Source organism: Pipistrellus kuhlii, unplaced genomic scaffold (genome assembly GCF_014108245.1).
Source record: "Pipistrellus kuhlii isolate mPipKuh1 unplaced genomic scaffold, mPipKuh1.p scaffold_m20_p_74, whole genome shotgun sequence".
Lineage (NCBI taxonomy): Eukaryota > Metazoa > Chordata > Mammalia > Chiroptera > Vespertilionidae > Pipistrellus > Pipistrellus kuhlii.
This window is the reverse complement of record NW_023425578.1, coordinates 747,501-774,151: the sequence shown is the minus strand read 5'-3', so window position 1 is coordinate 774,151 and position 26,651 is coordinate 747,501. Positions and strand designations below refer to the sequence as shown.

General features: G+C 70.3%; 1 protein-coding gene across 16 annotated transcripts in view; it reads left to right on the top strand.

Moving 5' to 3' along the window:
• The first annotated feature begins 2,058 nt into the window (after nucleotides 1-2,058).
• NCOR2 (nuclear receptor corepressor 2) overlaps nucleotides 2,059-26,651 on the top strand; it is a 130,525-nt gene continuing 105,932 nt past the window's right edge. For 5 of the 16 annotated variants that reach the window (XM_045576094.1, XM_045576092.1, XM_045576090.1 and 2 more), the window contains exon 1: nucleotides 23,072-23,315. The gene's annotated coding sequence lies outside the window, so the exon portion shown is untranslated. Of the gene's footprint in view, nucleotides 2,225-16,502; nucleotides 16,548-23,070; nucleotides 23,316-26,651 lie in introns of those variants that run through there. The other 11 variants (XM_045576098.1, XM_045576097.1, XM_036422912.2 and 8 more) reach the window with 4 other exon arrangements.

The window sequence follows — 26,651 nt, the reverse complement described above, 5'->3', positions numbered from 1 at the left end:
GCCTGCTGGGGAGGGCTCCCTCTTCTGGCCTCCCACCCGGCCGGGCCCCGGCCCCACCCCCTCCCCAGGCTGGGCTAGCGTTTTGCTTGTGGTTCCCACGGTCTGCTTGGCAGCTGGTGGGGACGTTGACCTGTGACCCCCCTCCTGTTCCAGAGGCGCCCCTCTGCTGACACCTCCTTCCTTCCAGACCCTGAGCCAGGTGCTCCCTCCTCCCTCCCCGCCCCCCAGCACGCTGGCAGCTGGAGGGCCGGGACCCGTGCTGCAGGGGGAGCCGCCCCCTCGGGCCGCTCCCCAGGGGTGCTCAGATGTTGGCAGATGGCAGAACCGAATCTGCTGAGCCGTCGCTCCAAAAAAGGAAAGTTGAACTGAAAAAAAATTTTTTTTTCAAACTCCTCCACGTTTGGGGGAAGGAGAGCGAGTGCGGGCCCGGCCGCTGCTCAGAGGCCTCCGGGCGGGCGGGAGCCCCGGGGAGGCGGGAGGGCGGGTGAGGACGCAGCTGTCGGGGCTCGGGGGGCGGCCTCGCGGGGGCCTGTCGGGGGCTGTGGCTGCCTCCGGGGAGCGCCCCGTCTCCCCCGCCGGCCCCGCACCCCATGTCCTGGCACCGCGTCCCCGAAGTCCCCGTGGGCCGTGCACGCACCACGCCGTCCTGGTGTGTACGCTGGCCCCTGGGGAGAGCCCTACTGTGTGCATGGCCCCCCCCCTGGGGAGGGCCCTACTGTGTGCGCTGGCCCCCGGGGAGGGCCCTACTGTGTGCGCTGGCCCCCGGGGAGGGCCCTACTGTGTGCGCTGGCCCCTGGGGAGGGTCCTACTGTGTGCACTGGCCCCTGGGGAGGGTCTTACTGTGTGCGCTGGTTCCTGAGGAGACCCCTACTGTGTGCATGGCCCCCAGGGAGAGCCCTACTGTGTGCGCTGGTTCCCGAGGGAGCTCCCTGTGCGGGCGGGTCCCTGCGCATCTGTGCCTGTCCCTAAGGCCCTGTGTGCGGTCCTCCCCCACGTGGTCACCCTCGCCCTCTGCAGGCCGCTCCGGAGGGACAGTTTAATGGCTGAAACACGATTTCGGGGAAGAAGCATCGGAGGCCGCAGAGAAGGAGGAGGAGGAGGAGAAGAAGGAGGAGGAGATGGAGGAGGAGGAAGAAGAGATGGAGGAGGAGGAGGAGATGGAGGAGGAGATGGAGGAGGAGAAGGAGGAGGAGATGGAAGAGGAGGAGGAGGAGGAGAAGGAAGAGATGGAGGAGGAGGAGAAGGAGGAGGAGATGGAGGAGGAGGAGGAGGAGAAGGAGGAGATGGAGGAGGAGGAGGCGATGGAGGAGGAGATGGAGGAGGAGGAGAAGGAGGAGGAGATGGAGGAGGAGGAGGAGGAGAAGGAGGAGATGGAGGAGGAAGAGATGGAGGAGGAGGAGGAGGAGGAGATGGAGAAGGAGGAGATGGAGGAGGAGATGGAGGAGGAGGAGGGGATGGAGGAGGAGATGGAGGAGGAGGAGGAGGAGGAGGAGATGGAGGAGGAGGAGATGGAGGAGGAGATGGAGGAGGAGGAGATGGAGGAGGAGGAGATGGAGGAGGAGATGGAGGAGGAAGAGATGGAGGAGGAGGAAGAGGAGGAGGAGGAGATGGAGGAGGAGGAGATGGAGGAGGAGGAGGAGATGGAGGAGGAGGAAGAGGAGGAGGAGGAGGAGATGGAAGAGGAGATGGAGGAGGAGGAGGAGGAGGAGGAAAGAAGAGATGGAGGAGAAGCAGGAGGAGGAGGAGGAGGAGCGGGAGGTGCTCTCCTCTTCCTCCTCCTCATACCCCCCCCCCCGGCGGCCCCTCCTCCTCCCTCCCGGGGGCGGGGCCACAGGAGCCGGCGGCGCGCCTCGCGGGTGTCAACGTGCGCGCGCGCCAGGAAGAGCGCGCAGGCGGCGCGCAGGCCGCGGGCCCTTTAAGAGGCCGGAGGGGGCGGGGCCGGGAGCCCAGAGGCCGAGCCGCCGCCCGGGCCCCGCCCCGCCCCCTCCCGCCGCCGCCGGAGCGGAGGAGCCGGGCCGCCGGGCGCATCGAGCCCGTCCGCCGCCGCCCAGCCGAGCCCGCGCCCTGCGCCCGCGATGCGCGCCCCGGGGCGGCCCGGGGGCCCCGCGATGGCGCCCTAGGAGGCGGCGGCGGAGGCTCCCGCGGCCCAGGCCGGGCTGCTGCGCCCGGTCCGCCCCACGGCCCCCGGCCCGGCGCCGAGCCCCGCCGCCGCCGCCGCCGCGAGGTGAGTGGGCCCGGGCCCGGGGCGGGCGGGCGCTTCCGGGCCGCGGGCGCACGCGGCGGGCCGGCGGGGCCCTGTCTCCGGCGCCCGCGCCCATCCGCGCGGCCCGCGTGCGGGGGCCGGGAACTTAGGGGAACTCCGGCCGGCGGCGGCGGGGAAGGGGGGCCGGGCCCGGGGAGCGCGGCCCCCGCCCGGGCCTGGCCGCCATGCGCCGGCCTCCGCGCGGCCCGGCGTCGGGGGGTGACGCTGCGCCTTGTTTTCCGGCGCGCGCGGCGGGTTTGGGGGGCCCCCCGGCCAGGGCCCCCCCCCGATCTCCGGCCTGGCCGCCGGGGGAGGGCGAGGGGGTGCTGCCGGCCGGCGGGGGCGCGGGGCCCGGGCGCGGGGCCCGAGGCGCTGGGCGGGGGTCCCCCTGGGGGAGGCGCCCGGGTCCCCCTCCCCCCGGCGGGTGCTCCGGGGCCCCCCCCCCCGCCTGCCCCCCCGGTGCCGCCGCCTCCGGCCGCTTCCTGGTCCCTCCCCGGGCCGCGCGGGCACTCGGGCGCCACTAGTTTGGGAAGTTGGGATTCCGGGCCGATCCGGAGGCCCAGGCCTGGTTGTGGGGTCCCCCCTCCCCGGAGCCCTGCAGCGGGGAGGGCCGGGGCGCGCCCGCTCTGCCCGGGGCCGGCAGCCGGAGGCCGGGGACGCAGGCGGCGGGCGGACACGCGGTGCGGGGCCCGGCCGGGCCCCTCCTGGCTGCACGGGGGCTGGTTTTGGGGGGAAGCGGGCGCCCCCCGCCGCCTGCAGCGCCCCTGGGCCTGGCGCCGGCGGCGGAGGCGGGTCTGCGCTGTGGCGCGGCCTCCTCCCTCCCTCCGCGGCCGCCCCCCCCTGTGGGTGAGAACTGGTTTTATTATGGTTTTTTTTCTCCCTTCTGCAGATTTGGAGGAAGGATGTGCGAGGGAGGGCGGGGACGGGGCGGGGAGACCCTGGGGCTGGAAGGGGAGCCCTGGGCCCCGTGGACCGTGGCCTCGGCGGCCGTGACGTTGCCCTTTTCCAGCCGGACCCGGGCCTGGCGGGTGCCGGGGCCTGAGGGGAGGTGGGCCGGGGTCCCAGGGCACCGTCCGCGCCCGCCCCTGCGGTGCCTGTTCTGGGCCCATGGAGGGGCGGGGAGAGGGGGCAACCGGGCCAGCCAGCCACCCTGCCGCCCGGCTCCGCGCCCAGCCCCACGTGGGCCGCTGTCGGGGCTGTGTGACCTTGGACAGGGCCCTGACCTCTCTGCGCCTCAGCTTCCTGGCTGCCACGGGGCCGGGATCACGGTCCCGGGGCCCCGGGTGGTGGTGGGAACCAGAGGTGACCGTGCACGGAAGGGCTGTGTGGGACCCACGGTGGCCACGGGGTCATGGCCGCCGGCTTCTGCAGCGGCCTGTCGCCCTTTACCCAGTGTCCAGGGGATCCCATGAGACTGTGCCTGGGGCGGGGGTGGGGGAGATTGGGGAGCGAGGGCGGCCTCCAGTCCAGCCCCTTGGCTGTTCCCCCTGGGAACGGAGGAGGACCGGGGTGCCCTGTGCCCATTGCACAGATGCACAGACTGAGGCTGACGGACTCTGGGAGCCGGAGCCGCTGTGCGGGGAGCAGGCTGTGCGCGGTGACCGGGTGGAGGGCTGTGAGGGGCATCGGGCGGCGCTGTCTGCCTCCCCCACGCCCTCGGCCTTGTCCCACAGCCTCGCCCCTGGCCTTGTCCGGCTTGGAAATGTACCGCCAACGACACCGGGTGCCCAGGGAGTCTGTGAGCCCAGACGTGGGGGCGGGAGCGAGCGGGCGGCCTCTTCCACCGACTGTGTACGCCTGCCCTGCCCGGGTGGGTCAATACTGTCGATGGGCCGTGCGGATGGTGATGTGGCTGTCGGCCCGGTGAGGGATGGAGACCCTGCGTGGCGCCCGCGCCCGCGCCCGCCCCGCCCGGCTGGCTACGTGGGAAGATCTATTGGCATAATCTGCTCTTTCCCCCCATTAACGCTCCTCCCCCGCGCCAGGCTCTCGCTGCGGGAACACGCGGGCTGCGAGGCGATTGTTCTGGGCACGGGGGGTGGCGCTGGCACGCACCGGCTGGCACTCGCTGGCCGGCAGGCCCGTGGGAACGTGGCCCAGGAGGCCTGGCCCCCGGCGCCTGCCATTCAGGCTGGATGTGCGGCTGCCAGGCCCGTTCCCCCGCCCCGCCTCTGTGTGTGTGTGTGTGTGTGTGTGTGTGTGTGTGTGGCACACCTTGTCCTCTGGGGCCCCCCCTGCGCCTGTGGGTGGAGACCTTGGTGGCTGGTTGGGGTTTTGGGGGGAGGGAGTCTCGCACCCACACCTGACTGCCACCCCCTCCTCCCCACAGGCTCCCAACCCCACATCCCACATCCAGCTGCCGCTGACAATGGGGGCCGAGAGCCTGTGTGCTTGTGTGTGCGCGTGCGTGTGCGCGCACGCACTGTGTGTCTGTGCATGAGTGCATGCGCGCGTGTGTATGTATGTGCTTTGTGTGTGCACGAATGTGTGCGAGCACTGCATTTGTGTGAGTGCTATGTGTGTCTCTCCATCTCTGTGTGTGCACGTGCACGCGAGTGTATGTGTGTGCTGTGTGTGCATGTGTGTGCATTGTGTGTTTCTGTGTGTGCACTGTGTCTGTATGTGCATTGTGTGTGCACTGTGTGTGTGCACTGTGTGTGTGTGCACTGTGTGTGCACACTGTGTGTGCACTGTGTGTGTGTGCACTGTGTCTGAGTGCATTTCCTCCTCGGTTTCCTCTCCATCTCCCCGCGCCCGCAGCTGCCTCCCTGGGTGGCCCCGGAGACAGGAGGTGCTGGTGGGGGCTGGGAGGTCCTCTCTGGGCCCGGGAGGGGCTGGGCCGGGAGGGCTCTGAGGAGGCCGGCCTCCCCTGCAGGCGGGCCCGGGAGGCCCCGGGAGGCCGTGTTTAGGAAAGGTCGGCGGGCATGGGTGCTGTCACCTGCCCGGTGACCTTTCGGTCCGGGAGCCGGGAAATGCATCCACGATGCGTCACCTGCGGCAGGAGCACCGCGCGCACCGGGCCTGAGCGTGTGCACCGGGCCTGAGCGTGTGCACCGGGCCTGAGCGTGTGCACCGGGCCTGAGCGTGTGCACCGGGCCTGAGCGTGCGCACCGGGCCTGAGCGTGTGCCGCGGCCGCTGCCCCGGAGCGGCTCGGTGATGCTCCTCGGCTGCCCCGTTGTATGGGGGTGAGAGGCACAGAGAGGCCAAGCCACTTGCCTAAGGTCACACGTGTGGCTGTGGTAAGGCCGGGGTTACTCCAGGTCACGCTGGCGCAGCGGGAATTTCCTGCGGACCTGCTCTGCGCCCTGCCCCGCTCCCAGTGAGGCCTGAAGATGTTGCCCGGGCGGGGCGGGGGTGGGAGAGGGGAGGCAGCAGACCGAACCGGCCGCGGGCTGTGGGGAGGGGCCTGCGGGCCTGGCGCCTTTGAAGTTTATTTTATCTCTAACAGCCATGCTCACTGTGGCATTCCTGCTGGCGGCGCGGTGCTCTGGAAATGAAAACACGCTCTGAATTATTTAGCTGCCGCAGCTCCGGCTCCCAGGAGCTGCCCCGGGCGCGTACCTGCAGGTTGGCCCGCAGCCCCGGGGCCTCGGTGGCTGGAGCCCCATGCTCTACCACGGAGCCAAACCGGTTTCAGCTACTTTTTTATTTTTAAACATATGCATCTTTATTGATTACTGATAGGAAGTGAGAGGGAGAGAGAGAGAGAGAGAAACATCAGTGATGAGAGAAAATCCTGGATCGGCTGCCTCCTGCACGCCCCCACTGGGGTCTGAGTCCACAACCCGGGGCCTGGGCCCTCACCGGGAATCGAACCCTTACGCTCTGGTTCAAAGGCCGATGCTTAACCGCAGAGCCATGCTGCTGGGCACTCAGTGTCTTGGAATTGCCGGTTGTACTTAATCCCTTCGCCTTTTTCGCCCAGCCCCTGAGCCCTCCCGGGCAGCCCTCTGTCTGTTCTCTGCATCTGAGCTGTTCTTCCATTTCTTTTGTTCTTTAGCTCCTGCCATAGTTAGAATCATAGGGTGTTTGTCTCTGTCTGACTTACTGCACTCAGCACAGTGCCCTCCAGGTTCACCCATGCTGTCGCAAATGGTAAGATTCTATTCCTGCTCTAACCGTGTGGCTCAGCGGATAGAGCGTCGGCCTGCAGACTCAAGGGTCCCAGGTTCGATTCCGGTCCAGGGCATGGACCTTGGTTGCGGGCACATCCCCAGTGGGGTGTGTGCAGGAGGCAGCTGGTCGATGTTTCTCTCTCATCGATGTTTCTAGCTCTCTCTTCCTCTCCCTTCCCCTCTGTTAAAAAACATCAATAAAATGTACATTAAAAAAAAAGATTCTTTTCCTGTCTGCGCTGAGGACTCTTCCAGCATCACCTCCCAGGGTTTTCTCTGTCGGGATCACAGGGGCCAGGGGGGCTGTCCGCGGGAGGGTTCCCCGAGGCCCTCCTGGCTGGCGCCTGTCCTTGCCGGGCCGTATGGCGCTCGTGGTCAGAACGCGCTCCTGTGAACGCAGCCGGGCGGGGGTGGTGCGGGCAGCGGGGCAGGGGGTGGTGCGGGCAGCGGGCGGGTGGTGGTGCTGGGGGTGGTGCGGGCAGCGGGGCAGGGGGTGGTGCGGGCAGTGGGCGGGGGGTGGTGCTGGGGGTGGTGCGGGCGGGGGGTGGTGCTGGGGGTGGTGCGGGCAGTGGGCGGGGGGTGGTGCTGGCAGCGGGCGGGGGGTGGTGCGGGCAGTGGGCGGGGGGTGGTGCTGGGGGTGGTGCGGTCAGTGGGCGGGGGGTGGTGCTGGGGGTGGTGCGGGCAGCGGGCGGGGTGGTGCGGGCGGCGGGTCGGGGGTGGTGCGGGCAGCGGGCGGGGGGTGGTGCTGGGGGTGGTGCGGGCAGTGGGCGGGGGGTGGTGAGGGCGGCGGGTCGGGGGTGGTGCGGGCAGTGGGCGGGGGGTGGTGCTGGGGATGGTGCTGGGGGTGGTGCGGGCAGCGGGCGGGGGTGGTGCTGGGGGTGGTGCGGGCAGTGGGCGGGGGTGGTGCTGGGGGTGGTGCGGGCAGTGGGCGGGGGTGGTGCTGGGGGTGGTGCGGGCAGCGGGCGGGGGGTGGTGCTGGGGGTGGTGCGGGCAGTGGGCGGGGGTGGTGCTGGGGGTGGTGCGGGCAGCGGGCGGGGGCGGTGCGGGCACGGGCAGGAGGGCTGACTTTCGGCAGGATGTCGGCCTCACTCAACGCCTGAGGCTCCGACCCCCTCGGTCCAGGGCCGCGGGCGCCTCTGCGCTGTTTCCATCGTTACCTGCGAGCCGTCCGTGTCCCTTGCTGCCTCGGCTGGTGGGAAGCTCGGAGGGCTCAGGCAGCCTCGCCTGCAGCCGCGCAGCCTGGCCTGTGCGGGTGTGTGTGTGTGTGTGTGTGTGCGTGTGTGTGTGCATGTGCGTGTGTGCGTGCGTGTGTGTGCGTGCGTGTGTGTGTGCGTGTGTGCGTGCGTGTGTGCGAGTGTGCGAGTGTGCGAGTGTGTGCGTGTGTGCGTGTGTGTGCGTGTGTGCGTGTGTGTGTGTGTGCGCGCGCGTGTGTGCGTGTGTGTGCGCGTGTGTGTGCGTGCGCGTGCGTGTGCGTGTGTGCGTGTGTGTGTGCGTGTGTGTGCGCGCGCGTGTGTGTGCGTGTGTGTGTGTGCGTGTGTGTGCGTGTGTGCGTGTGTGTGTGCGTGTGTGCGTGTGTGTGTGCGTGCGTGTGTGCGTGTGTGTGTGCGTGTGTGTGTGTGTGTGCCCGTGTGTGTGTGTGTGCGTGTGTGCGTGTGCCCGTGTGTGTGTGTGTGTGTGCCCGTGTGTGTGTGTGTGTGTGTGTGTGTGTGTGGAGGGGGAGGGGGAGGGGGAAGGCCTCGGGCCCGGGCCCCGGGCGGTGCTGTCCGGGGGAAGTCCCGGGGGCCGGCCCCGGGGCCGCCCAGACCCTCCGGGAGCATGGCCGCTGCCAGTGGTGTGTCTCCGTGGTCATGGCAACCGCCTGGCACCCGGGCCTGCTCGTTAGGCTAACGAGGCGAGCCTGCTGGGCCGCGGGGGAGCCGGGGACACCCTGCCCCGCTGCAGGTCCCCGTGGCGTCGGCACCAGCCTCCCCCCCTCTCCCGGGCCAGGCGCGCGCTGGGGCAGCGTGGGGAGGAGCCCACAGCCGCCGGAGCCACGTGGGATGCCCCGGCTGCCCCGGACCTTGGCCTTGGCCAGGGGTGGTGGGCGAGGGGCACAGAGTGTTGAGAGGGGCTGTGCACACGGTAAAGGGCTGTGCTGGGGGTGAAGACCAGACTCGAAAGGAACAGCAGCCCTGACCGGCCCGTGTGGCTCAGTGGATAGAGCGCCAGCCTGCCGACCCAAGGGTCTCGGGTTCGATTCCCGGACAAGGGCAGGTACCTCGGTTGCAGGCTCCTTCCCAGCCCAGGCCATCGTCGGGGCGGGTACAGGAGGCAACCCATGGCTATGTTTCTCTCGATATTTCTCTGTCACTCTGTCTTCCACGCTCTCTAAAAATCGTTGGAGAAATATCCTCGGGTGAGGATTAAAAAAAGGAAAAAGCCGAAACCGATGTGGCTCAGTGGATAGAGCGTGAGCCTGCGGACTGAAGGGTCCCGGGTTCGATTCCGGCCAAGGGCATGTACCTTGGTTGCGGGCACATCCCCAGTAGGGGGTGTGCAGGAGGCAGCTGATGGATGTTTCTCTCTCATCCATGTTTCTGGCTCTCTATCCCTCTCTCTTCCTCTCTGTAAAAAACCAATGCAATATATTATGGAAAAAGAGAGGAGAAGCCGGCCGAAACTGGTTTGGCTCAGTGGTAGAGCGACAGTCTGCGGACTGAAAGGTCCCGGGTTCGATTCCGGCCAAGGGCATGGACCTTGGTTGCGGGCACATCCCCAGTGGGGAGTGTGCAAGAGGCAGCTGGTGGATGTTTCTCTCTCATCGACATTTCTAGCTCTCTCTCTCCCTTCCTCTCTGTAAAAAATCAATAAAACATATTAAAAAAATAAAAAATAAATAAAGGAGAAGCCGGAGCGGGGAGCGGGGAGCGGGAGGGGGGACGTGAGGCAGGTGTTTGCTTCTGGTCATTCCCCGATTGCTGAGCGCCTGCCCGTCCCGGGAGGGAACTCGCCCCAGGCGGCCGAGGAGACCGGCCGAGTCCGCTCTGCCCTCTCCCCGCCGGCCTCCTCCGGCCGCGCTGTCCCCGGGGGGCCCGTGCTCCAGATTCCCAGGCCCAGGGCCCCTCCACGCTGCCTCCTTCCCGCCTCGCCCGCCGGCCTCCGGGCCTGCGTCCAGCAGCCTGACGCTCGCAGTTCAGCGAGCTCGGTCCTTGGCGCCCGGAGCGGCTCCTGGCCCCCGGGGGCTCAGGGCCGGGCCCCAGGGACCCGCCGCTGCTGCCGGGCCTGGGGCCTGGGGGCCCGGGCGCCACCGAGGGGCAAGGGGACAGGGCGGGCGAGCATCCGCCCACCTCGGTCCAGGTCCGGGTGGCTGTGGTTTGTGATTTAAAAAAAAAAAAAATTGATTTTTTACAGAGAGGAAGGGAGAGAGAGAGAGAGCTAGAAACATCGATCAGCTGCCTCCTGCACAGCCCCCACTGGGGATGTGCCCGCAACCAAGGCACATGCCCTGACCGGAATCGAACCTGGAACCCTTCAGTCCGCAGGCCGACCTCTGTCCACTGAGCCGCACCGGTTTCGGCCAGGTGGCTGTGTGTTATGTAAAGCAAACAAACAGCCAGGTCAGTGCGGCTCCCTGATAGCGATTGAGGGTGGACCTAGGAACCAGGAAGTCATGGGTTCGATTCCCACTCAGGGCACAGGCCCTGGTTCGGGCTGGATCCCCAGTGGGGGGCGCGCAGGAGGCAGCCGGTCCATGACTCGCTCTCATCATGGATGTTTCTGTCGCGCTCTCCCTCTCCCTTCCTCTCTGACATCATCAGTAAACACATAAAAAAGACAAAAAAAAGAAAAATCCACAGCCACCTCCAGGCCACGTCTGGCCTCCGGTCCTGCCCCAGGGGCAGCCGCCCTCTGCACCACGGCCTCAGGCTCCGGCGTGCGGCCTGGGGCTGCGGCCTGTGGGCCCTGCTCTGCTGTCTTCGGGGTGCGCCCCCCACCCCGCCTCCGCCAGCCGTGTGGGTTCGGAGAGGTCAAAGGGCGGCAGGTGTTACAGAACCCAGCCTAGTCACGGCCTCCTCACGCTCAGACGGGCCGGGCTGGGGTCCTCGGAGGCGGACGGTCCCCCCTCGCAGGCCCCTGGGGCACAGGAGGGCTCCGAGAGGCCTGTCCGCGGTTGGAGGGCCCAGGGAGGCCGTGTTCTCGCAGAGGCCCTGGGCCGGGAGCTGCCATGGGGACCGAGGCAGGCGCGCTGGGATCCGGGGGGATTGCAGGCCGCGCCTGCCTCGGGCTTCCAGTCTGTGAAATGGAACGAGGCTTGCAGGTGTCCCGGGCGGAGCTGGCCTCCCCGTCGGAGAGAGCTTTGTGGGCCGTGCCTCCCGGCGGCCGTGGGGGGGACGTGTGTCCCTCTGCCCCACGCCGGCCGTACAGCGGGTCTGTGACCCTGAGCGGAGGGATGGCAGTGTGCACGGGTCTGCGGGGAGGGGGCGGGTGCCGGTGGGCACCCCCTCTGCTGGCTGTGGGGTGCGGGGGGGCTGTGGGGGTGCAGGGGGGCTGTGGGGTGCGGGGGGCTGTGGGCTGTGGGGGGGCTGTGGGCTGTGGGGTGTGGGGGGGGCTGTGGGGTGCGGGGGAGCTGTGGGGGTGCGGGGGGCTGTGGGGGTGCGGGGGGGCGGTGGGGGTACGGGGGGCTGTGGGCTGTGGGGTGTGGGGGGGGCTGTGGGGTGCGGGGGAGCTGTGGGGGTGCGGGGGGCTGTGGGGGTGCGGGGGGGGCGGTGGGGGTACGGGGGGGCTGTGGGGGTGCGGGGGGGCTGTGGGGGTGCAGGGGGGCTGTGGGGGTGGGGGGGGCTGTGGGGTGCGGGGGGGCGGTGGGGGTGCGGGGGGGGCTGTGGGGGTGCGGGGGGAGCTGCGCCGGGGCGGGGAGGGGGCGGGGTGCCGGTGGGGCACCCCCTCTGCTGGCTGTGGGGGTGCGGGGGGGGCTGCGCCGGAGGGGCCTTGGCCGCCCCCCTCCCAGGCCCCCGAGGGCGGCTCAGAGGAGATCCCTGAGGCGATTAAGTGGGTTCATTTGATCCCGGAACGTGAACTTGAGCAGCTTGAGCAGCGGCTTATCTCCCGGAGATGAAAGCCTGGCGGGCAGAGAGCCACCTGGCTCCGGGCGGGGAGTGCGGGATTTCACCCCCCACCCAGCTGGGGCTCTGCCTGCCCCCCCCTCCGCGACCCCCCCCCTTGCCTCCCGCCCCAGCCCCCCTCCTGCCCCAGCCCCAGCCCCCTCAGCTGCAGCCTCGGCCGGGGACTGCGCCTTCGGCACTTTTCCCGGGTCCTTGCAGGGGGTGGGGGGGCTCCCTCGCCGGTGCCGGCCGGCGCCCGGCACCCTGGGGCAGCTGCCCCTGACTGCCCCGGGCTCCTCCTCAGGAAGGAACCACACAATCCCTGTGATCCCGCGGGGAAGGGGAAGGGAGAGGGCGGGGCGGCTCCCAGCAGCCTGGAGAGAAGCAGAGGAGAGCACAGTCCTCGGGGACTGCAGCGACGTGGACGTGACGGCAAAGAAAGAAAAAGGAAAAAGCAGAGACAGCGAGCTCGAGTGTGGATGGGCCTGGCAGGCCTCTTCTTAAAGGGCCAGGCCTGTGGGAGCCGCCTGGGCCGCCCGGGAACCGAACCGGGACCTCCCGGTTCAGAGGCTCAGCCCGGAGCCGCCCCGGCCGGCCACAGGCGTCCACGGGGCCGAGCCGATAGGGTTACGGGTGTGTGCACAGGGGCCCGGGCTCCCTTCTCCGCTGGGGGGACGGGAAGGCGCTGGGACTCGATGGGGTGCTGGCCGCACAGCTGTCCGTGTGCTGAAGGCCCTGGGCGCCCGAGGCCACGGCCCCCGAGGCCACGGAGTGGCTGGTCCCTGGGTGGCCGGGGCCTCGAGGGGCGGCGTGAGTTGGAGTGACCTCTGCACAGACGGGGCGGGGTCGTGGCCCGGGGCTGGTGGCTGTCCCGGCCCTCCCCTCCCCCACCCCCCCACGTGGCCACGGGGGTGGGGGGGCCGTGGCTGACGGTGAATCAGCGCCGCGCACTCCCAGGGCGCTCGCCGGCCACAGCCGCTTTCAGTTCCGCCGGCTTCTCGCTCTGACTCGGCGCCTCTGGCCCCGGGGACCCGGCTCCCGGCACCTGTGCCCGGGCTGGCTCCTGCGAGAGGCGCCCCCGGCTGCCCCGGCCTCAGTGCCTGTCTGGGCGGTGGGGGCAGCGAGGGGCGGCCACGGCAGGCATGGGGGGACGGTGGCTGGCAGGGGTAGGACCTGGGGCAGGCATGGGGGGGACAGTGGCTGGCAGGGGGTGGGCCTCATGGGGTCCCATGCCCTGTCCCCCGTGGGTCTGGCCACTGAGTCCACATTCCGGGAGTGGACGGGCGGGGGCGGGGGAGAGAGACATCGATGGGCTGCCTCCTGCACGTGCACCACCCGGGCTGGGGATTGGGCCTGCAGCCGAGATACATGACCTCGGCCGGAATCGAACCCAGGACTCTTCTGTTCTCAGGCCAACACTATCCACTGAGCCACACCAGCCAGGGTGAGGGCACTTCTGTTCTTCCTGACACCCAGCCACCCAGCGGGTGCTGCTTCAGAGGCTGGTGGGGCCTGTGTTCCGAGGGGCCTCTTCCCGGCCCGGCCCGGGGCCTGGAGTCGGGGTCTCCCAGTTTCGGGGGTGACTCGGCGCCTGCTGCGGGGCCAGGCTGTGTGTGTCCCACCGAGCGGCCCCTGGCGTCGCCCCCATTTTACAGACGGGGAAAACAAGGCTCAAGAGAAGCAAAGCATGCCAGATGGAGCTGGGCTGGGAGCCCGAGGCGCCTGGTGTCAGCCGCCCCGGGGTGGCGGGGGACACAGCCTGGGGGTCAGGGACGGCGGACGGCGGCGGGCCCGGGGGTGCTGGGACTCAGCGTTCCCGTCTGTGTGGGAGGCACCGTGGCAGGACGTGTGCCCTGAGGGTGGGCCTGTGAGTGGGGGCATCCGCAGGCCTATGGGGGGTGGGGACAGGGAAATGGGGTGCAGAGGTTGCAGGGAGGCCTGCTCCCTGTCAGGACCGGGCCAGCAGGAGCCCCTCCCGCCTGGGCTAGCAGACCGGCTGGTCTGTGCCCGGGGCCTGGGACATACCCCTTCCTGTCTCTGACCCCACAGTTAATTGCTTCTGGGAATCGATGGCCCCTCAGTGCCCTGGCTCCTGGGCGGGGAAGGGGCTGCGACCTCATGCCCGGCCCCAGGCAGGCCCCCCCCCCCCGCCCCCGGGACCCAGCAGCTGACACGTGGGGGCGCTCACCCTGTGCTCCCGCCTGCAGACCCTAAATTATTAAGGAGCCTGGGACGGGGCTGCGGAGGGTCCCTGAGGGTCCTCCAGAGGCTTCCGGAAGCTTCTACCTCCCAGTCTCCCCGCTGGGGCTGCAGGGCGGGGTGTCTGGTGGGAGCCCGGGGTGCTGTGCCTCTGCCTCGCCGCCCGTCTGCAGAGGGCGTTCCCCAGAGGGCGGCTCAGGGCCAGGGCCGTGGGGCCGGTGCCCACAGACAGGTGGACGGACAGATGGCCTCGGCCTGTGCTTGGCCTGCAGCCCGCGGTCGATACCGGCTCCTTCCTGGCGTCTCCTGGCTGTGTCGGCCGCCTCCCTGCAGCCGCCCCCCCCCCCCGTGATGGGGAGGAGGTGGGGGGTCTGAGGAGCCGGGTCGGGGTCCATGGGGTGGGGGGTGGAGGATGGGCGGCTGAGGGCAGCCGCCGGGTCCCCCTCCCCCTCCCCCTGGCTGTGCGGAGCCTCTGAGCGGCGGACGGTGCCTGCTGGCGGGGCTGGGTGGTCCCCGGGGCTGTGGGGGCTGTGACGGGTGTGGTTCGCTGGCCGGGGGTCGGCCCCGGGAGTCGGGATGGACGGGCTTGGGGCTGGGGTTCCTGTGGGCAGCGCTCAGGGCTGCCCCTCAGTCCCCGCCCCCCCCCCCCCCCGACTCTGTGCCCGGCGTTGGATGGCCGGGCCCTCTCGTGGGGACAAGGCCGCCAGCTGCCTCCCTCCTGGCCGTGCCTGGGGGCCTCGGACCTCCAGCCGTGGCCTCCGTGGCCAGGCCCCTCCGGTGCCTCGAGGGGAGCTGAGGGGCGCACGCCCGGGTGTCGCTGGAGGAGAAATGAAACACCCGCGGCTTCTCCGGGGAGCTGCCTCCTCCCCCTCCTCCCGCTCCTTCCTCCGCCTGGCTGTCTGGCTGCTGCTGCCACGGCGACAGGCCTGGCACCGGTGTGAAAGGATTTGCCCGCGGCCGCGAAGGAGCGGTGCTAGGCCGCCTCCTCCCGGCCTGGTCCCCGTCCCCACACACAGCCCGGTCCCTTCGGAGGCCGCTCCGGCCGAGGCTGCCAGGCCTGCGGGTCCCGGCTCCGGTGAGGCCTGCGGGTCCCGGCTCCGGTGAGGCCTGCGGGTCCCGGCTCCGGGGAGGCCGGCCAGGCCTGCGGGTCCCGGCTCCGGTGAGGCCTGTGGGTCCCGGCTCCGGTGAGGCCTGCGGGTCCCGGCTCCGTGCGGGAGGCTCCAGGGCCCCGCTTCCCGCTCTGCAGACCGCGTGGCGTGGGGCCCGGGGTTTTGGAGAACTTGGCCTGACTTGACCCCACGGAGGGATTGCCGTGGGCGGGCGGGGCTGCAGGGAGGCCCCTCCGGATGGAGGGGGTGGGAGGGGCGGCCTGGGGTCGGCTCCAGAGGGGAAGACGGCTCAGAGCGCCGGGAGCTTGCCCGGGGCCACGCCGTCCGCCCCTGGAGGAGGAGCTGGGACGGCCACGGCCATTGGTTGGCGTGTTCTCTCCGTGCGGGCGCCCGGCTGGGGTGGCTCAGTGGTCAGCGCCACAGCTCGCTTCCAGGTCTGGGCACAGGCCTGGGTTGCGGGCTCCGCCCCCAGCGTGGGGCGTGCAGGAGGCAGCCGGCCCAGGATGCTCTCCCCTTGTAGATGTCTCTCTCCTTCCTCCCCGGAAAAGATAAAGGACGCATAAACACACGGGTGCAGACCACCGAGTGATTGTAACGGTGACGCCGAGGGGCCCCGCTGCCCCGCCCCCAGGAGTTTACGTTTAAAACACGTGGCTCTCCAAAGCAATGCCCATCGTGGTGCTGCTGGTGTGTGGCTCTGCAGACGCATGGGTTTGCCGACCGCGGGCCTGGCCGGACGCTTCCGGCGGTGGGAGCTGCTGACCGCTCCAGAGCGGCCTCTCCCTGGGGCCCGCCCGCGCCGGGGGCTCCGGGGGCGAGTCCGCCCCTCACGTCAGCACCACGTCCACGGGGGCCCAGGGCCCGGCTCCCTCTCCCCGATGGCGACGCGGCTCCCACTTCCCGATGGTCGGGGACACCGGCTCCCTCTCCCCGATGGTCAGGGACACCGGCTCCCTCTCCCCGATGGTCAGGGACACCGGCTCCCTCTCCCCGATGGTCAGGGACACCGGCTCCCTCTCCCCGATGGTCGGGGACACCGGCTCCCTCTCCCCGATGGTCAGGGACACCGGCTCCCTCTCCCCGATGGTCAGGGACACCGGCTCCCTCTCCCCGATGGTCGGGACACCGGCTCCCTCTCCCCGATGGTCAGGGACACCGGCTCCCTCTCCCCGATGGTCGGGGACACCGGCTCCCTCTCCCCGATGGTCAGGGACACGGGCTCCCTCTCCCCGATGGTCAGGGACACCGGCTCCCTCTCCCCGATGGTCGGGGACACGGCTCCCTCTCCCCGATGGTCGGGGACACCGGCTCCCTCTCCCCGATGGTCGGGACGCGGCTCCCTCTCCCCGATGGTCGGGACGCGGCTCCCTCTCCCCGATGGTCGGGGACACCGGCTCCCTCTCCCCGATGGTCGGGACGCGGCTCCCTCTCCCCGATGGTCGGTGACACCGGCTCCCTCTCCCCGATGGTCGGGACGCGGCTCCCTCTCCGGTGCGTCCGGCTGCGCCGGGGGCTCCGGGGGCGGCGTCCGTGCGTCTCCCCGTTGGCTGTCGGCACCTGTGTTTGCCGGCCCCGGGGCCTCCTGTGTCCGGACACGGCTGCCACCAGGTGGTCTGGCTTTGAGGGAGACTCGGGTGCTGGGCCGGGTCCGCAGGGGGTTCTGTGATCCACGGTCCCGATGGGGTCTCGGGGTGCGGAGGAGGGGAGCGCCCGGCGGAGCAGGCGGACGTGACTGACGAGCCCCCGTTCTCCCCGCAGGTCCCGGCCTCTCCGCGGACAGCGCTGCCGGCGGCCGTGTGTGCGGTAGGTCCGAGTCCGGCTCATGGGCTGGGTCGGGGGTCGGAGGTCGGGGGTGGGGGTCGGGGGTCGGCGGTCGGCGGTGGGGGTCGGGGGTCGCCGGGGAGCCGGATTCCACCCGGCGGCTGCGGTGGGGGGCTCGGTGTGCTCTGTGGGGTGGCCCAGGGGGGTGGTCGGGGGAGGTGGTGGGGTGCCCCGGGGGGGGTCCCTGGCCCAGCGCAGCGATTCTCAGAGGAGGCCTCAGAAGGGGTCCCCGGGCGGCGATGGGGCGGTTTCCTCCGTCTCGGGGTTCTGTGTCTGAGGGCGGGCGGGGCTGCAGACGTGTTGGGGTGGCGGGTGCTGCAGGGAGCCTTCGGGGAGACACCGTGTGCCGGGGTCACTGTTGGGGTGAGGGGGGCGTCCTGGGGGGACTCAGGGCACCTGCTCCGTCTCTCTCTGTGGCTCGGCCACTCCGTGTACATTGTGTGTTGGTTTCCAAGAGGAAGGGAGAGGGCATCGAGAAACAGAAGCATCCATGATGAGAGAATCGTGGATCAGCTGCCTCCTGCACACCCCACCCTGGGGATCGAGCCCGCAACCCGGGCAGGTACCTGGGAATCGAACCCTGACTTCCTGGTTCATAGGCTGATGCCCAACCCCTGAGGCACGCTGGCCGGGCAGGCCGCCATTCGTCACGTGGCTACTTCTGAAGCACCCACTGTGTGCCAGGCCCCGCCCGGGTGCTGTCAGACGGACAGGAAGCGGGTGACGCACAGGGTGCCCTCGGAGGGAAGCGCTGGGTGAGGAACCGGCGGAAGGGCTGGGGCAGTCACGGTGGGCTTCCCGGAGGAGGTGGCGTTTAAAGCGAAGGCTGCGGGGGCGGGGAAGCGAACGTGCCGGCGTCTCAGCGAGAGGACCCGTGCCGAGGCCCCAGGCCGCGGGCCGGCTCGCTGGCGTGCGACGTGGGTGCTGGGGCCTCTCCTCCCGTCCCTCAGCCCTGGGGTCCCGGGAGGCACCGGGGAGGGACCGGGACGGCCGGGGAGGTGGGGAGCCTGGGTGACACCGGGGTGGGGGCTCCCCGCCTGCCGCACCGGGGCCTCTGCGGTTGGGGGAGGCGGCCGTGCCGGCTGGGCGGCCCGTCCTCCCCACCTGCCCGGCCTCCATCAATCCGGCTAATGGGCCTCCCTCCGAGGCCGAGCTGCTTGTTCTGCGGAGGCCCAGCCGGCGATAAAAGGGCTTTTTGTCTGCGAGCACTTAGCTTCCTCCTCTGGGGCCGCCCGTCACCGCGGGGGTGGGGTGGGGGGGGGAGGGCATCCGTCACCGCGGGGGGTGGGGGGCGGCAGACGGGGGAGGGTCTGGAGCTTCCTCCCTGGGCGTCTGGGGCCGAGGTGGGGAGGGTGCTGAGGCTGGGGGCGGGGGCGTGGGGACAGGGGCGCGGGGTCAGGGCGCGGTGTTGGGTGGTCACAGGCCAGCAGCTGTGCGTCCGCTCTGGGCCCCGTGGGGCCCTGTCGTCCGCCCTCAGAGCTGCCCCGGGCAGGGTGGGGTGCCCTGTGTGGGGCGGCCGCTGGGCTGGCTGAAGCCTCCTGTGGAAAGGCGAGTCCCCGCGGATACGGGGGGAGGGCGCTCCGGGGACCCCGAGGCGGAAGACCAGGACGGACGGACCTGGGACGGTGGTGTGTGGGCACAGGCTCCGGACTCGGTCTGCCCCGGGCGGAGGAGGGAGCGAGAGCCCTCGGAGGCCTGTGTTTTTCTAAAATTTTATTTTAAAAACGATTTTTGCTGGAACTGGTGTGTCTCAGTGGATAGAGCGTCGGCCTGCGGACTGAAGGGTCCCGGGTTCGATTCCGGTCAAGGGCATGTCCGTTGGATGCGGGCACATCCCCAGTGGAGGGGGTGCAAGAGGCAGCGGATCGATGTTTTAACTTTCTATCCCTCTCCCTTCCTCTCTGTAAACAAGTCAATAAAATATATTCAATATTTTTATTGTGAGAGAGAAAGAAAGGGGGCTGGAGAGAGGGAAACATCCACGTGAGAGGGACATCACGGATCCGGCTGCCACCTGCCTGCTCCCCACTGGGGACCCAGCCCACACCCTGGGCCTGGGCCTGGGCCCCGACCGGGAATCGAACCCGGACCGCGTGGTGCCCGAGCCACGCCGGCTGGGCCATGGAGGGCTCAGTCTGTCCTCCCCTCCCCTCCCCATGCTCCCCCGCCCTCCACCCGTTCCCCCCTCCTCCTCCCTTCCCCTCCCCACTCCTCCCTCCTCCCCCCCAGGCCACCCTCAAATGACAGCAATTAATGGAGCCTCTGATGGCGGCCGGGAGGTCACTGACAGCCGGCGTGTCTGCCCTCTAATCGGGCCCGGGGGACCCTCCACCGGCTCCGGGGCGGGAGCGCCCTCTGCCACCGCCAGGCTGGCGGGCGCTGGCCCGGGATCTCCTGTCCCTGTGCCCGTCCCGTCTGCCCTTTTGTTGTTACTTTTACATTTTAAAATATATTTTTATTGATCTCAGAGAGGGAGAGGGAGGGAGGGAGAGAGAGAAACATCCGTGAGGAGAAAGAATCACGGACCGGCTGCCTCCTGAACGGCCCCCACTGGGGCCCGAGCCTCCAGCCCGGGCCTGGGCCCCGACCGGGAACCGAACCCTGACCGCCTGGGCCATAGGTCGACGCTCACCCACGGAGCCACGCGGCCGGGCCTCTGGGTGGGCTCTGGGGTGATCTCTTTCACATTAGAACGGCAAAACAGCCCTAAGCAGTGTGGCTCAGTGGATGGAGCGTCGGCCTGCGGACTGAAGGGTCCTGGGTTCGATTTGGACAAGGGCATGTAACCGAGTTGTGGGCTTGATCCCCAGTGGGGGGTGTGCAGGAGGCAGCTGAACAGTGATTCCCTCTAATCGTTGATATTTCTCTCCCTCCCTCCCTCTCCCTTCCTCTCTGAAATCAATAAAAATATATATATTTTTAAAAAAGACTGTGTTGAAGTATGAACGTTTTTGTACTTGTTTCTCTCTGCACGTCTTTTTTAAAATTGATTTTTGTTTTTTTTTAAAGAGAGAGAGGAAGTCGGGGAAGAGAGAGAGAGAAACGTGCATCTGCTGCCTCCTCCACGCCCCTCGCCGGGAGCAGAGCCTGAGCTCAGGCAAACGCCCCGACCAGGACTCGGCCGGCAGCCTCTCAGGGCCCAGGGCGATGCCCAGCCACTGAGCCGCACAGGCCAGGGCCTCTGCGAGCTTCTGCACCTACCGAGAGTGAATTTTGTCATCGCCGAGGAACCGTTCCGTGGTGGGCGTGTCCCGCCGGGCGGTGGGCTCTCAGGGGGCCCAGCTTCGGGCCACGCCGCCTGCCGCTGCCTTTTCTTGTGTTGCATCAGCGGCAGCAGGAGGGGCGCTGGGCGGCCGCTGCAGCTGGGTTTTCCTGTGAGCCGCGTCGGTTTTTAACGCGCCCATTTCACAGATGGGGCAACTGAGGCCATTGGGCGAGAGTTGAGCGCTGGCTGTCCTCCTTCGAGCCGGGATGTGCCGGCCCTTCAGTGGCTTTGGTGTGTCTGGGGGTGCACAGTCAGAGGCGGGCGGCTCTGTAGCCGGAACACAGGGCAGGAAGGGCCGGAGGGAGAGGCTGAGAGGCCTGCCCGGGCACACAGGCGGGCGGCCGTGGTCGGTCTGCCCGGGGCCAGCCCGGCTCCGTGTGCCCGGGTCCCCTCTCCCCTCACCGCAGGGTCAGGGACGGGGCCTGGAGCTGCTGCGGGGAGACCCTGAGCACCCAGAGGCGCCCCTCCCGCCTGAGCCGCCACACACCGACCCCGGCGCCCAGCCCTCCCCCCGAACCCCGGGCCCACAGGGCGGCCAGGCTGGGCCCCGTCCCCTCGCCTGTGCCCGTGTGCGGGGTCCCCGTGGGGTCCCTCCCGCAGCCCCTGGCGCTCCCTGCCGCTGGGTCTGGGGGGGACGCGCGCCTCCGCCGAGGGGCCCCGTCTAAGGGGGCGGCGTGGGGCGGGGCGGGGCGGGGCCGGGGCCAGGGCTGCCGTCCCAGCCGCCTCCGGGGTGACCCTGCGGGCCGGGCCCTGCCCGGAGCTGGGATCCGGAGGATCCGGGCCGGCCTCTGTGAGTCGGGGCCGCGGGCCGCGTCCGGAACAAACAGGAACAGAAGGAACCGTGAGGCCGGCCCGCGCCCGGGGCCGCTTCCTGTCCGCCGGGGTTTGGCGGGCCGTGCGGCTCGCGGTTCCCGTGCCCCGTGGTCCCCCCGAGGGGTCACGGGGTCACGGCGGGAGCCAGCCGGCCGCGGGACCCGCGGTCTAACCACGCGGCGTCTGCTCGCGCCGCTGCGTGCCTCAGTTTCCCCACGCCAGCAGGAGGCTTTGAGGGGAGCACCCCGTCCTGGCTTCCCGCCGGCGTTTTCTCCGGGAAAGTGGGGGGGCCCCCGAGGGGCGAGTTGACAGCACGGTCTCCGCCTGGGGTGTGCCGCGGTGCCGGGCCACGGGCCTCCTGGCATGCACATCGGACCCCCCCTCCCCAACCCCCTGTGCTCCTGCGGACCACAGCAGGCGGCGTGGCGTGGCGTGGCCGTGGCGTGGCCGTGGCGTGGCCGTGGCGTGCCTGCGGTGTGGCCCGGGGCCGCCGCCTCCGTCCGTGGGGTGGGGCGTGGCACTGGCGCCGGCACCCAGGACGAGTGGCCGTGATGGAGATCGTGTTTCCCCTGGGGATCGCCCCGAGCCCCCCACTTCCTGTTCTCCCTGACCTCTTCTAACTCTGCCCCCCTGCCCCCTGCCCCCTGCCCCTGCCCCCTGCCCCCGCCCCCGCCCCCGCCCCCGGCCCCGGCCCCCTGCCCCCTGCCCCCTGCCCCCTGCCCCCTGCCCCCTGCCCCTGCCCCTGCCCCCTGCCCCTGCCCCTGCCCCTGCCCCCTGCCCCTGCCCCCGGGCCCGGCCCCGCCCCCGCCCCCGGCCCCGGCCCCCTGCCCCCTGCCCCTGCCCCTGCCCCTGCCCCTGCCCCCTGCCCCTGCCCCTGCCCCCTGCCCCTGCCCCTGCCCCCTGCCCCTGCCCCTGCCCCTGCCCCTGCCCCCTGCCCCCTGCCCCTGCCCCTGCCCCTGCCCCCTGCCCCCTGCCCCTGCCCCTGCCCCGGGCCACAACAGCCTTCTCTCTGCGTCTGCAGCGGCGCCCGGCTCCGGCCTCCGGCCCCGTCGGGCCTCCCCTGCGCCCGCACTCAGGTGCTGTCCGGGCCGCTGGCCCGGGGCGGACCCCTGGCTTCTGGGGGGCCGCCGAGGGCGAGGCCCAGCGCCCTGTGGGGAGCGGGGCTGAGCCACCGGCCACCGGGGGACGCCGACACCCAGGGAAAAGCGCCCCCTTGTCTGATTCCCGCTGCCCGTCGCCACCCAGGTCCAGAGCCCTGGCTGCCCGCCCGCCATGCATGCTGGCCTGTGTGCGTGTGCATGTGTGTGTGCATGTGCGTGTGCATGTGTGTGCATATATGTGTGCGTGTGTGTGCATGTGCGCGCGCGTCCATGCACGTGCACGCCCTCTGGGCCTGTCTCCGCTAAGGTCCGGACCCTTGGCTGCCCACCCACCATGCGTGCTGGCCTGTGTGTGCATGTGTATGCGTGTGTGCGTGTGTCCCCGTTCTATGGGCCTGTCGCTGCCAAGGTCCGGAGCCCTGGCTGCCCACTCGCCATCCGTGCTGGCCTGTGTGTGTGCGCGTGCGCACGTGTGCATGTGTCTCTGTGTGCGTGTGCATGTGTCTCTCTCTGTGTGTGTGCGTGTGCATGTGTGTGTGTCCCTGTCCTCTGGGCCTGTCGCCGCCAAGGTCCAGAGCCCTGGCTGCTCACCCGCCATCCGTGCTGGCCTGTGTGCGTGTGCGTGTGCGTGTGCGTGTGTGTGTGTGTGTGTGTGTGTGTGTGTCCCTGTCCTCTGGGCCTGTCGCCGCCAAGGTCCAGAGCCCTGGCTGCCCACCCGCCATCCGTGCTGGCCTGTGTGTGTGTGTGTGCGCCCGTGTGCATGTGCGTGTGCCTGTGTGTGTGCTTGTTTGCGTGTGTGTCCCCGCCCGCTGGGCCTGTGGCCGCGATGACCCTGCTCGGGTTCGATGGGAGGGTCCGGGTGCTCTTCCTGAGCTGGGGGCTGGGGGGACAGGAGTCCCGTGAGGGCCCTGGCGGTGCCGCGGGAGCCGGCGGGCGGGCGGGCCGGGCGGCGGCCCAGGCTCCCAGGCCCCGGGGGGGGGTCCCGCTGGGAGGAAACGGTGGGGGCTGCTGGGCCCCGCTCCGCGGAGGGGCCCCCGCGCCTCCCGAGCTATAAAAAGGCCTCCCGCCCGGTGTCCCAGCGCCGGCGGCTGGCCGCGCGCCAGGGTTGCCATGGCGACGAGGAATTACTGCTGGCTGCCAAGGCTGGGAGAAAAGGCTTGCTTTTGGCTCGGCGACAGGAGGAGTGGACTTATGTAATCCGTGTTTATGGGCCCGGCGCGGGGCGCGGGCGGACTGCGGCCTGACCTGCGGGCGGGCGGGCGGGCGGGCGGGCGGGCTCGGCCCCTGCCGGGCCTGTCGGGGGCAGCGCGGGGACGGGGGCGGCCGGGCTCGTCCCGGGAGCCGTAGTCTCGCGGGAGGAAGGCGGCGGAGGGCGGCCCGGCCCGGCCTCGGGGAGGATGGTGTGACATTGGCCGCGGGGTGTCTCCCGGCCTCGGCGGGCGCCCCTCGCCGCCTCCCTCCCTCTCTCCCTCCCTCTCCCTCCTTCCCTCTCCCCCTCTCTCCCTGCTTTCTGTGGGAGTTACTTCAACTTGTGTTTGGAACTGACGGAGTCCACGGCGGGTCATGTGCTCGGTAAGAGAAGTTTCCGGGCCGGGGCGGCCGATGGCTTGTGGGCGGGAGCGGGCTCTGCCCGGCGAGGCGGCCGGGCCGGGCCGCGTGGACCGGGGGTCGGACGGACAATGGGCGGCCGGCGTGCCCGCGGGAGGGGAGCGGGGGGCCGGGGGCCGGGGGCCGGGGGAGGCTGAGGGGCCTGGGGGAGGCTGAGGGCCGGGGGCCGGGGGCCGGGGGAGGCTGAGGGGCCTGGGGGAGGCTGAGGGCCGGGGGCCGGGGGCCGGGGGAGGCTGAGGGGCCTGGGGGAGGCTGAGGGCCGGGGGCCGGGGGCCGGGGCCGGGGCCGGGGCTGGGGGCCGGGGGCCGGGGGCGGGGGCCTCAGGCAGCGCCGGGTCTGGGTGGTCCGGGTCGGCCGTTGGCACGGGCCCAGAGGTGCCTGGGCTCGGGAGCCGCGGGGAGGGCGGCCCAAGCGTCTCTGGCCCGGCTCCCCCTGGGCTCCCCCCCGGCTCTCCCCACGGCCCCCCCCCCGGCTCCCCCCTGGCTTCCCCTGGCTCCTCCCCCAGCTCCCCCCCCGGCTCCCCCCGGCTCCCCCCGGCTCCCCCCACGGCTCCCCATGGCTCCCCCCGGCTCCCCCCGGCTCCCCCCGGCTCCCCCCGGCTCCCCCCGGCTCCCCCCGGCTCCCACCTCGGTGGCGCTGGCCGGGTGCCCGTGTCTGGTTTGAAATCAGCGCCACCGGCCCAGGCTTGCCCAGGGCCTGGCGCGGCCGCGGTGAACACGGAGAGCTGGAGGGCGGCTCACAAGGAGCCTCAGTGCGGTGACGGGCGCGACGTGTCCCGGGTCTGGGCGCGCCCGGCCGGTGGGGGCCGTGGGGGCCGGTGGGGGCCGTGGGGGCCGGTGGGGGCCGTGGGGGCCGGTGGGGGCCGGTGGGGGCCGGTGGGGGCCCGTGGGGGCCGGTGGGGGCCGTGGGCGCCGGTGGGGGCCGTGGGGGCCGGTGGGGGCCGTGGGGGCCGGTGGGGCCGGTGGGGGCCGGTGGGGACCGGTGGGGGCCGTGGGGGCCGGTGGGGGCCGTGGGGGCCGGTGGGGGCCGTGGGGGCCGGTGGGGGCCGTGGGGGCCGGTGGGGGCCGGTGGGGGCCGGTGGGGGCCGTGGGGGCCGGTGGGGGCCGTGGGGGCCGGTGGGGGCCGTGGGGGCCGGTGGGGGCCGTGGGGGCCCGTGGGGGCCGGTGGGGGCCGGTGGGGGCCGGTGGGGGCCGGTGGGGGCCGGGGGCCTGTGGGGGCCGGTGGGGGCCGGTGGGGGGCCGGTGGGGGGCCGGTGGGGGCCGGTGGGGTTCGGGTCCCGGTGCCACCCCTCTTCCCATACCCGCGGCCTCCCCTCCCCCGAGGGAGGGGGCCTCGGGCCTCGCCTGTGAGGTGGGACCGGGAAGGGGGTGAGGTAAGAGGATCTGAGGGCTCCTGCCCGCTGCCTGGCTCCCGTCCCAGCCACACGCTTCTTGCCCGTGTCACCTGGGACAGGTCGCATCCCACCGCCTCAGTTTGCCCATCTGACAAATGGGCGCGCCACCGGTCTCCACCGCACAGATGTTCGTGTGGCTGATGGGGGCTCATCGACGTGCCACCCCGGACGGGCACAGATGGCCGCGGGCCGGCCGAGAGCGTCCTCGCACCCGCGCAGTGTGAGCGCCCGGGGTTCGCCCGGGAAAGCCCGGCCGATCTGCAGGGGCTGCTCGGCCGGGGTCTGTGGTTGCCCGAAGGTGTGCCCACCGGCTTGGGTTTGAGTTAGATCTTTCTTTCTTCCTTTCTTCCTTCCTTCCTTCATTTTTTACAGAGAGGAAGGGAGAGGGATACAGAGTCAGAAACATCGATGAGAGAGAAACATAGATCAGCTGCCTCCTGCACACCCCCCACTAGGGATGTGTGCCCTCAACCAAGGTGCATGCCCTTGACCGGATTCAAACCTGGGACCCTTCAGTTGGCAGGCTGACACTATCCACTGAGCCACACCGGTCAGGGCTGTGTTAGCTGCTTACATCTCCAGCAATCTTCCTTTTCCTCCTTGTCCGGAGCCCCCCCCCCCATTTTGTAGGTGTGGGAACCCAGGCCCTGAGAGTCAGAGGGGCCTGCGTCCCTCCATTCGTCTGCGTTTGGCCCCGGGCCCCGGGCCCCGGACTCCCCCATACAGGCCTGCTCGGTCCTGTCCCCACCTGAGCCGGCACCCCGATCGGGCCCCGGGGTCGGGCCGGCCGTGCTCTCTGGGGGGCGCGTTTGTGAGCGACACCGGATGCTGGGCTGGTGGCCGGCTCGGAGCCCCTTGCTGCCCCCAAGTCCTCCTCCCTGGACTCGACCCCTCCCACGGGGCACACGGGACCGTGGGTTTGGGGCCTGCTTCTGTGGACCGTGCTGGCCACACGGCCCGGGGGTGGACGTGTGGCTGCGTGTCGCCCGGGCACCAAGAGGCTGCCGGTTCGATTCCCGGTCCGGGAGCTGCCTGGATTGGCTCGATCCCCCCCCCCGTGGGGGCGTGCAGGAGGCAGCTAGCGGATCAAGCATTCTCTCTCATCATGGGTGCTTCACCTCTCCCTCTCCCTTCTTCTCTCTCTAAAATCAATAAAAAAAACTTTTAAAAAAATCGCACGGACATCCTGGCCGGTGTGGCTCTGTGGATAGAGCGTCGGCCTAAGGACTGGAGGGTCCCAGGTTCGATTCCGATCGAGGGCACGGACCTCCGTTGCAGGTTGCCTGGCCTGGGCCCTGGTCAGGGTGCATGCAGGAGGCAACCCATCGATGTGTCTCTCTCACATCGATGTTTCTCTCTGCCTCTCACTCTCCCTTCCCCTCTAAGAATCAAGGGAAAAATATCCTCAGGTGAGGATTAAATAAGTAACAACAACAAAGTAAGTGAGTAAACAGTGCTGAGCTGAGCGTGCGCGCGCACACAAACACAATACACACGCACACACAGGCACACACAAACAATACGCGCACACACGCACACTCAAACACAACACACACGCACACACAGGCACACACAAACACACGCACACACAGGCACACACAAACAGTACACACGCACACACATGCACACGTGCACTCGGTGTGTAGACTGGTGGGATCTGGGTAAGCGCTGGTTTCCTGGTTACGCTGTTGACCCCCGTGTGGTTCTGTGGGGACGGTCCCGGGCGGGGGAAGCTGGCTGAGGGCACGGGATCTCCGTGTTATTTTGAGCGGCTACATGTGAGCCTGCAGTGCTGCTAGAGAGCCTGAGCCCGGGAGGCCCGGCTGTGCTGGGTTCGAGGGCACTCCTGCCCCTTGTGGCTTGAGGTGGGAGCCAGCGGCTTGGCCCCGGCCTCCGTGTCCTCGGCT